At 39.5% G+C, this 10,985-nt stretch overlaps 1 pseudogene; it reads right to left on the reverse strand.

Moving 5' to 3' along the window:
* Positions 1–6,359: 6,359 nt before the first annotated feature.
* On the reverse strand, positions 6,360–8,904 carry LOC122022933 (annotated as a pseudogene).
* Between the last annotated feature and the right edge of the window lie 2,081 nt (positions 8,905–10,985).

Raw genomic sequence — 10,985 nt, forward strand, 5'->3', positions numbered from 1 at the left:
TGTCAACTCTATTTGGAAAGGTGGTTAACCCAACTTTAATAAAGTTTACACTTGGAGGCATTTTCAAGGTTTTCGTTAACCTTTGAAAATGTAAAGGATTAATTGTTTACTCTTTAGAAGAGTAAAATCTGTCAAAATTTGAGGAATTAGACTTTATTTAAATTGACACATTTGAGAAAAGGATAAGAAATGCCAAGTTGGGATTTTGGTATTTTCGTAAGAAGTTAAGGGAAAGTTAAGCCTTAATTTAAAATGATTACTCTTTGAAAGAGTAAAGTGTACCAAACCTTGAGGAATTATGCTTAATTTAAATTAACACAAATTATGAAAAGCAAAAGAATGTCAAAATTGGGAGTTTGACATTTTCTTGAGAAAAAGTGGCCAATCTAGGATTTAAATTTGAGTTAGCTATGGTTAAGGATACTTAGATAGATAATCTAGGTATATTTTATTTATGCTAATTTATCATGATTGTTTACCCATTATATGCAATGACATCATATTCTGTATTCATGCTTATTATGAAAAACATAAACATATCATGTCATGTCATACATACATCATGTATTTATAGTAAATTTTCTTTTGAAAATTATTCATTTTGATGTATACCATAACTCATCATGCATTATTTTTAATTCCTTACAATTAAGGATAATGGAATTTACTAACAAGTAACATTCTAGGTAGATGTTCATAATCCAAAATGCCTAGATAGATATGCATGATCCCTAGTTTAGGGAAAAACCAAACTTTAAATCTCACAAAGAACTATAAGGTGACTTATATATGTTTTAGTACATATTAGATACAAATGAGATGTTAAGATGATGAACGAAACTCAAAATGTTGATTTAGTGCATTCTTTTTGAGTTTTAGGCTCATCAAAACACATAGTTATGTATTTTCCAATCATTGGGAAAGCTAATGTACAAGTCATGTACATTGAGCCCAAAGAACATGGTTAGATATTGGTTTTGAAAATCATTTTAAATATACTTTGGAAAACCTTGGTAAAGACTATCTTTTGATAGTAATCATCATTGAAAAGTTAGACATAAACTAGAAGAAAATATTGAAGTTTTTACAAGTTTTCAAGTTTGTATCAATTTTTTAAAATAGGAAGTATTTTTATAGAAAACTATTTTTCCATAATAGTATATACCCTAAGTAATGTCTACATGAATTTTCATGATTTTTAGAATTTTGTAGAATTTCTATGGTATTTCTGAATTTCATTGAAATTGGATTTCAAAAAAATCAAAAAACCGGTCAATCAGCCGACCGATTAGAAAGTCTCAATCAATCAGCTGATCGATTGAGAATGTATTTTTTGTGACCAGAACATCATGGAATCGATTAGCCAATTGATTGACCCAGGTTGGATCGATCAGGAGATCGATTCAAGGGTAATTTTTACGAACAGAAGCTTGCGAAATCGATCAGTGGATCAATTGAAATGGTTTCAATCGATTGAGACCCAACTTCAATCGATTGAAAATGCTAATTTTGGATGGAAAAGTCTGATTTCAGCATTTTAAATCATTTTTAGTCTACGTAACCATTCCTAACCCCTTGACACACATTTGTATACATTTAGGAGAAGTTTTCATGATGAAAACACGGATGGATTGGTTAAAGGAGACTAAGTAGAAGTTTAAGTTGAGTTTTAGTTTTAATATTGAAGTTTTGAACCTCAAAACTTCTAATTTTGGGTTTCCTAAAGGTTTAGGAATTCCAAGTCATTATTGGTGCAATGACAGAAGTTTGAAGCATGTCTTTAGGGAGAGTCACTTGCTAAGGACATGGAAATTATTTTTCGAAACCATGGAAGGTGGTATATCCTTCACTTGAAAAATGCTTAAGGATGAGCATTGGATACAATGGAGGGTATGGGACCTTCATTGTGTTTGTGGAGAGATTTAATGCTCAATGGTGGGCATTAAAGATAATGAAGGGTATGAGACCTTCATTATTAGATTGGTTAATGCTCAATGGTAAGCATTAGAGATAATGAAGGGGATGGGACCTTCATTATGGTGTTGTAAACAATGAGTGAAGTTGTGAGCTGTATAACTCTTCAGAGGGAGAGTTTTCTTTTTTTTTTTTAATGTGTTCCAATAGCGGGAGAATAGAGGGTTTAAGTTAGGCCTTCATTACCTAAAGAGGGAGTTTGCCCTCTAGGAAAGAGGGAGAATGAAGGAAACCCTCATTCATGTCTTGGCATGAAAGGAAGTTGAGGCTATGAGATTAGCCTAACTTAAAGGTATCGTCAAACATCAAAAAGGAAATGATTGTTGGTGCAATATCCCTAAGTCAAGGTTGACCTGGTTGACTAAGCTTGAGTTGGCTCAAGCTTGAGTCTTAATATTTACGTTTTGATGTTTGACAATACATGGAGATTGCAGATGCAATCGTCCATTTGGGGAGATTGTTGTTATAATTCCTCTCTGGCCAAGGTTGACTAGTTAGATGTGAAGAAGAGTCAAATAGGTCAAAGGGTTGACGGGATAATTGATTGGGAAAGTCCTAACTGGAGGTTAGGTAGTTGAAAGTCCTAGTAAGTGAAGCCAGACAGTTGGAAAATCCTGGTGAGTGAAGCCATGTGAAAGACATAGTGAGTGAAGATAGGCAGTTGAAAAATCTTAATGAGTGATGAAGCCAGGTAGGTGAAAGTCTCGGTGAGTTAAGCCAGGTAGTGGAAAAATCCTGATGAGTGAAGCCAGGTGAAAACCCTAGTGAGTGAAGCTAGGTGAAATTCCTAGTGAGTGAAGCCAGGCAGATGGAAAGTCCTAGTAAGTGAAGCTAGGCAGAAGAAAACACCTGGTGAGTGAAGCCAGACACATGAAAATCCAGGTGGGTCAAGGTTGACCGGACACCTGGTATTGAGAAGTCCAAGTAGGTCAAAGGATTGACCAGATACTTGGCACAAGGAAATCCAGATGGGTCAAGGGTAACCAGACATCTAGTGGAAGGAAGTCCAAGTGGGTTATGGAGGATCATACACTTGGCACGAGACAGTAAATCTAAGTGGGTCAAGGAAGACTACACTTGGTGATTAGAAGTCCAACGAGGAGTTGGCAAAGAGAAAGACCAGATGGGTCAAAAGTTGACTGAACATTTAGCGGTCGTAAGTCCAATAGGGAGTTGGCATGGAATTAGGAAGTTCGAACGTAGTAAACTTCTAAAGGCCATAACTTTTGACTCAGATATCAGAATGAGATCATCTTGGATGCGAAACAAAGCTCGTTTCAAGGTCTACATATTTTTCTACTTGCCAATCGATTGGCCAATTGATTGGGGGGGGGGGGTCAATCGATCAACCAATCGATTGGTTGACACGATTTGATGCAGAAACTATCTTGATTGATTGGGTAATCGATCAAAACCTCCCCAATTGATTGAGAGAGTTTCTGAGCGAACAGTGAGCTTTTGAATTGATCAGTTGATCGATTGAAAGCTACCAATCGATTAGTAGATCGATTGACCTCAAATTTTCTCCTGCGATTGCGAGAAAGCTTGAATCGATCAGTCGATCGATTTAGGCACTTTCTAGAGAGCACAGAAGAGGGCTAAATTAATCAATTCAACTTCCCCAATCAATCAGCTGATCGATTGGAAGATGATCGTTGCACAGGTTTAAAGCTGTTGCGAGCGATTTCTTCAACACGCTTTGAGCACTTCTTCCTCGATCTTCACGATCTGTTCTCCACTGAGCTCACCGACACACGCCATATCTTGGAGGCTTAGAGAGGAGTGTTGTTGTACTTCCAAGCAAGTCAAGAGGTGTATTCAAGCAAGAAGAAAAGCAAGCTAGGGTTTCTGCCGTGTAAATCTTGTAAGATTTGATATTGTATTAGCTTGTATTTTGTTCTTCTTGTATATCTTTGTGTGTGAGCTTGTACAAGGCTTCTCCACCTTTGGTAATTACCATAAAGGAGTGTTTTCATAGTGGATAAGTGAGTGAGGTCCGGATCCTTGGATTAGTCACCTCTTCTTGAGGTGGATACCAAGTAAATCCTAGTATTAGCATTGTTAGAGTATTTTCCATTGCATATCATCATAAAAGAAGCAAGCAAAGAGCGCACGACGAGCTATTCACCCCCCTCTTTACCAGAATCATCGTCGGAAGGGGCAACAAGGCTAGAGGGTGAAGAAGTTGAAGCAAGTTCATCAAAGTCAAAGAATTCAAAAAGCTCAACTTCAAGATGGAATTCCAAGATGGACTTCGATTCGATAGGGTGCCTCCACCATTCACAATTGATCCTGTCCGAATCGCCGAACCAAGGGAAGCTGGGCACGTGGCGCTCTCCTAGTCAATGGCACAGGCCTCCGAAGCTCCGGCGATCCTGCACAGAAGTCGGGCCGGGAAGGGGTTCCCAGCGGCGACCCTCCGACGCTCAAGTCAGGTAAGTAGTGGAAAAAGGAGCTCGCAAGCTTGTAGAATGCATACCTCCGGCGAAGTCTACGGTTCTTTATATAGGGCGATGAAAAAGCTCCTACACGCCTATCGAGGCACGTGCGTATCCGCAGCCCATGCCTCGGTGTGTGCCTGTCAGAAAACTTACCTGACGCCATACTGCAACAGTCCCATCGCGCCTTCGATGGGACAACAAGACACCCCGTTGTCAGACTAGGAGTATGGCTTAGTCATGTGACTTGACAGCTATCAGGAGATGTTCCTGTTCTCCTTTACCGCCGGCTGGGATGTACGTCCGGCCGGCTGGATGGAGAACATCGTCCGGACGACCTTCATCCCCTGTGCCGGCCGGACGGCACACCCCTCACATCTCGCCTGTCGCTTGTGCTGAGATGCCGGGGAGACTTCCAGGCGAGTGACTTCCTCTCGGCTCTGAGACATTGTTTCATTGAGTGTCGGAACCCCAACCCGGTCAGGGCGCCTTTTACTACCGAATGTCCATTGGTCGGCCAATTGGCCTTATCCATTCCTTCCAAGTCCGGTCGGCTCACCCTTCTCCGGCGGGCTACTTGGCCATTTGACCTCCACGTGGCATTGACCCCTCGTTAGGAGGTCCCGGGCTCTTACCACCGGATCACTTGCCTTCCCCTCGAGTCTAGTCGAAGGAGGCGAAGTCCGACTGACTGGACTGCCGATCTGACAGAACAACGATAATTGCATTGGGCAGCTCGGCCAGGTCTAATGATGCTCGCCCATTCGGCGATATCTGGTCCGTGCCTTGTGGTCTCTTGGACTCCATGTCCTATGCTCCTCCCTACTATTCATCACGTGCACTACGCACGGTAAGGGGAGCTCATTAAATGCGGCCAGTATCCAGCTGACACGTGGCGATCATGCGTTTGTCAGAGTATGACGGTGGCGTCACTTCCGATGGGACAGCCGCAGGGGCGGAGCTAGGCCCCTTATAACAAGGTGGGGCAATGAATGGCATTATTGATTATGAAGTTGGTGAACTTTTGATCCTCAATGATTTGATACAGAGGATCAAAATTCAAAAGTCCTAGTTCAACAAAAGCAACAACAGTACAACACAAATTACACAATTGTTCAAGCAGAGTAGATTAGTAGAGCAAAAAAATAGATAACTTTCGTCCTGTACAATAAGGAGACAATCACAAAACACATAAGTCAGTGAAGATTTCTATTTTCTAGTGACGACACCTATCAAGGAGAAGAATGTAAGAGGAAAATAGATGATTTGTATACAAAAAGATGAAGCATTATTCACCAGGTCATAGTACAATTCTGCAACTTAATTGATTAAGCAACTAAACCCACATGAAGATTTGGTTCTTTGTATCACCCAATGTAAAATAGCAATTCTGAACCTCAAAATAGAATTTGTGAACCAATTTGGTGATGGATATGAATCTAATAAATTCAATTGGGAAAGAATTGGACAAAGTAAGCTAGTTATATAGTGGTAAAAACTAAGTAAATAAGCTAGTTGGGAAATTTCTGACCTTGAACGTCTTTTGCAAGAATTTGCATATAACAGAAGATAAATAGATTTGTATTTGATTCTATTAGATACAGAAGGTAAGTTAAAGAAAAGAAGGAAGCGCCTTAATAACATGATTAGTAGAAATGCCAACTCTCAATTGTTGTTTTTTTTTTTGCATAGATCAAAGAAAATAAGCTGGAAAATTAAGTAAAGGGTTAAGTTCCTGTATTTAACAGCAGCTGCAGTATAAAAGATTTTGTAGGATTAAAAGGCCTTACAATAAACTTGTAGCCATATCTGAAATTTGAATGACTTAACAGACACAATACACGGAATTGTTCTCTGTTCAGAATTGCAGAGCTAGGCCCCTTATAACAAGTGGAGCAAAATATTTAAAGCACAATCTATTATACAAAAATTACATAACAAAATATTTTACAAGAATTCCCTACGAGTACACATATTTTGAAAACGACGTAATATTAATTCATTGTCAATTGTATCAAAAACCTCTTTTTCAATAAAAGTAACCAAACAATCATTCATCCACCGATCTCCCATTCGATTTCGAAGTCGATTTTTCACAATCTTCATAGTAGAAAATGCCCTTTCCACAGTTGCTGTAGCCACCGGTAACACAAGTGCAAGTTTAATAAGCTTATACACCAATGGATATACAATATCTCTTCTTGTTTCAACTAATTCTCTCGCAAGACTTCTTATTCCTTTCAAATTTGCAAACTCTTTACTGGAGTTCATATCCATAAAATAATTATCAAGCTAATTACCTAATGCCAGAATCTCAACTGATGAAAAATCTGCGGGATAAAACTTAGCAAACTGAAGCAACTTTTCCTTGTCAAAAGCAGAAAAAAAAAATTTTCTGGACTAAGACATTCCATACAAAGAAGCAATTCAGTATTTACTTCTGTAAATCGATCATTAAGCTCTTGAAGTTGCATATCCAAGACTTCATAAAATAAACTAACCTTGTAGTAGTGTAAATTGGTAACAATTGGAGCTTTACGTCTTGATCTATCCTTGAGAACACGAACTTCATTCATGTCTGGAATTATAATATCATGGCAATTACAAAACATCATTACTTCATTCAATAAATCATCCCAACCATTATCTCTCATCAATTGCAATCTCTTTTTTGAGATTTTAACTTGTATCATGGCATTGACAATATCTTGATTCTTTCTCTGCAAAATCTGGAAAAGTTCATTTGTAACACCCAAAATGCTCTTCAATAAATGCAAAGTGAAAGCAAAATCAAATGTTTCTAAAGAATCCAAAAGACCAGCAGCTTCAGCCTTTTGTTCTGAATGAGAACCATCTTCCACTACATATTCTAAAACATCAAGAACAGTGGAAAAATGCACAATTAAACTCATCAATGTGCCATAATGTGAACCCCAACGAGTATCACCAGCTTTTTTGAGCCCAGATTCTTGATTTAAGCCACGACCACTGAAAATTTCTCCATTTCCAAGTGCTTTTTTAACTTCGGCCATTCGTTTCTCTCGAAAGATATCTTGTCTTTTACATGAACCTCCAACTACTTTAACAACAATAGCAACCAAATTAAAGAGAGAAGCAACTTGGAGATGATTTTTTGCTACTGCAACAATAGTAAGTTGCAGCTGATGTGCAAAACAATGAACATAATATGCAAAAGGATTATCTTTCAAAATCAAACTTTTGAGTCCGTTAAACTCTCCTCGCATATTACTTGCACCATCATATCCTTGTCCTCTAATTCTAGCTATACTCAATCCATAATATGAAAGTAGTGATTCTATAGCTTTTTTGAGTGACAGGGAAGAAGTATCACCAACATGAACAATCCTAATAAAACGTTCAACAACAATGCCTCTCAAATTTACATAACGTAAAGCAATAGCCATTTGTTCTTTATCTGATATATCGCGTCAGCATATCCTTGTCCTCTAATTCTAGCTATACTCAATCCATAATATGAAAGTAGTGATTCTATAGCTTTTTTGAGTGACAGGGAAGAAGTATCACCAACATGAACAATCCTAATAAAACGTTCAACAACAATGCCTCTCAAATTTACATAACGTAAAGCAATAGTCATTTGTTCTTTATCTGATATATCGCGTGATTCATCAACTAATATGGCAAATACTTCATCTGCAAGTTCATTCAATATGGCATTTGTAGTCTCAAGACTAGCAGCATTTACAATATCTTTTTGAATTTCAGGAGAAGTTAATTGATTATTTTCCGGAGCATTTTGTAAAACTGCATTCTTTATCTCTTTATTATGATTTGCAACGAATTTCAGAAGTTCAAGAAAATTATCTTGATTAAATGAACTTTCAGATTCATTATGCCCCCGAAAAGCTAACCCCTGGCGTAACAAAAATCGTATGCAATCAACTGAAGCAGTTAACCTGACTCTATAAAGATTGTGAGCTTGCTCTGTTTGCCTAGTAAGAGCAACTTCAATGTGTTGACTTTCTTTCATCAAATCTACACATTTCTGCCAAGATTGATTATGTGCGCTATTTGAACTTCCAACATGTTTAAGAAAAATCTCCTTTTTTTTCCAATTAGTAAACCCAACTGAAGTAAATGAATCTCCACCTACTTGTTTTCCAAAATCTGGTCGGAATAAGTAGCAACACAAACAGAATGCAGCATCTTTACTTATGCTATGTTCTAACCAATTTCCAAATTCATTAAACCAAGATGGACAAAATCTTCTTGCTACTTTACCGATTTTTCTTTGTGGAAAATTATGATTGCGAGGCTGACAAGGTCCTTTCTGCAAGTAAGCTCTTCTCACTTTTTCCCGATCATTAAGATCATAGTTTGAAATCTTTACCCGTAACCCAGGATCTGATTGAAGATCATCCAAATTGATTTCAACTCGAGATTTTTTTAAGGGAGCATGCTGTAACTCTAGATTATTTTTTTCTCTTTGACTTATTTCTTCATTTACCATTGACTTTCTTTTAAGAAATTTATCCATTCCTGTAATGTTAAGAAGAAAAAGAAAATGTCATATGAACAATTATTTGTAAATTTTAATATAATTTACTTAACTTGAATGTAACCCTATAACAAAGAAGCTTCAGTAACAGCTTAATGGCAACTGGAAAATTGCAACAACAGCTGACACTAATCATCCACCACTTATTTTTTCCGCTCATTTATTCACCTCAAGTCCTCAACTGTCTAAGTGTCTAGTAAATGCAACACCATAAGCCTATATGATGAAGAAGTTCCTCTACAAGATTAAAATATTAACTTATTTTCTCAATTTGCATAATTGAGAATCTGATCAGTCGAGAAGTTCACTTTCTTGCTCTTAAAAATGAGTTATTTTACTGCAATGTGATTTGTGAGTTAACTAGTAAATTAGTAATGTAACTTATGTAAGGCCAATAATATTTAATCAACCAAAATTAGTAAATAATAAGAGAAATCATGGAATGGATATGGATTCCAACTTGCAAGCAGTAATAAGTGAAATTGGGGAAGATACCAGTTGTCCTCGAAGTCTTGAATCCGGCGGACAAAGCAGTGGAAATTAGGGAAATCTGGGAATGATGTCCAACACAGGTCACAGGGTGGATGGTGGAGGCAAGCACAGTAGCGTGACTAGCGTCGTCGAATCCAACGAGTGGCGGCGATGACAACTTGACAAGGCGGAGGGAAGCCGGCTGTCGACACCGTAAAAGAGAGCCTCGTCGAGTCGTCGATGAGGTTCTGCTTGGAGTCTGGAGAAGCTATGCTGCTATGGACTATGAAGGCGGCGGAGGAGGAAAAGGAGAGCGGAGAAAATCTCAAACTCAGAGTCGCCGTCGCGCAGGGAGAGGGCAGCGACAGCGAGGAAGGAATTTCAGGACGAGCCCTAGTTTTATTTTTTTTTTTTACTGGGGCAAGATTGTAATTTTATAATATCTATGGGCATTTGTACAAAATATTGAGGTGGGGAAGTTGCCCCACCAATCATCAACGTGGCTCCGCCCCTGGACAGCCGCTATTTGAAATGGATGGCTGGATGATGACCTCGTTATCGACGACCTGGATCGGACGGTGGAGGTTGCTCCCGGGCGGCGATATAAAGCCCGCGACTCCGTTTTCGTCGCCTTGTTGCTTCATCTTCCTCCGGCGCTCCTCTGCTCGTTTTTTTCTCCGGCGACCTCGCCCCTCAATTCTTCGGCAACCCCCAGGCCCCCGTCGATCATCTTTCTTGCTCGTAAGACCCTCCTTCTCGTTCCCAACGTTTTCTTCTTTCTGTTAATCGTTTCCTTCAGTCGGTTTTCCTCCATTCCTTGCTTGAACCTTCCCTTTTGGTCCCGTATCCTTGTCTGTCGACCATGACTAGCACCTCGCAGCCGACCGGCGGTGCTTCGGGTCTTTGGTATTCGAACATGGAAAGTCGGTTCGATGAGGAGGATGCCTTGCGCCTCACTCGAGCCTATGACCTGCCGATCGACCACCAAATAGTGTTAGCCACACCGGCCGATCGGCCTCATGAACCGCCGCCCGGCACTGTTCTTTTCTTCCGAGACCAATTTCTGGACGGACTGCGTTTTCCACCCCATAAGTTTTTCTTAGAAGTTTGCAATTATTTTCGCATTCCGCTCGGCCAGGTAGTTCCTATACTGCTGAGCGGAGTGATAGTTTTATTCAAACTGAACGGCATCCCCTTAGAACCAAAAATTTTCCACTACTTTTTTTATCCCAAGCAAGCCGAGTGGGGCACCTTTGTTTTCCAGTCTAGGATAGACTTCGTCCTTTTTGATAATATGCCGAGCTCCAACAAACATTGGAAGGAGCATTTTTTCTATATACGTTTTCCCGAGCGGCCAACTTTTCACACCAAGTGGCAGACGGCGATGCCATCGCAACCGGAGCTCGGCAAATTTAGAGGTGATGCGGCCTACCTTCATGCAGCCGAACGGCTAGTTGGCCAGCGCTATCATATTGACAAGCTACTCCTCCTGGGAGTAATGCACATATTCGGCTTGTCCTCTACCACAGGCAATCTGCCCTGCAGTATGAGTAAGTTTCCTT

The sequence above is a fragment of the Zingiber officinale genome, chromosome 9B (genome assembly GCF_018446385.1).
Source record: "Zingiber officinale cultivar Zhangliang chromosome 9B, Zo_v1.1, whole genome shotgun sequence".
Classification (NCBI taxonomy): domain Eukaryota; kingdom Viridiplantae; phylum Streptophyta; class Magnoliopsida; order Zingiberales; family Zingiberaceae; genus Zingiber; species Zingiber officinale.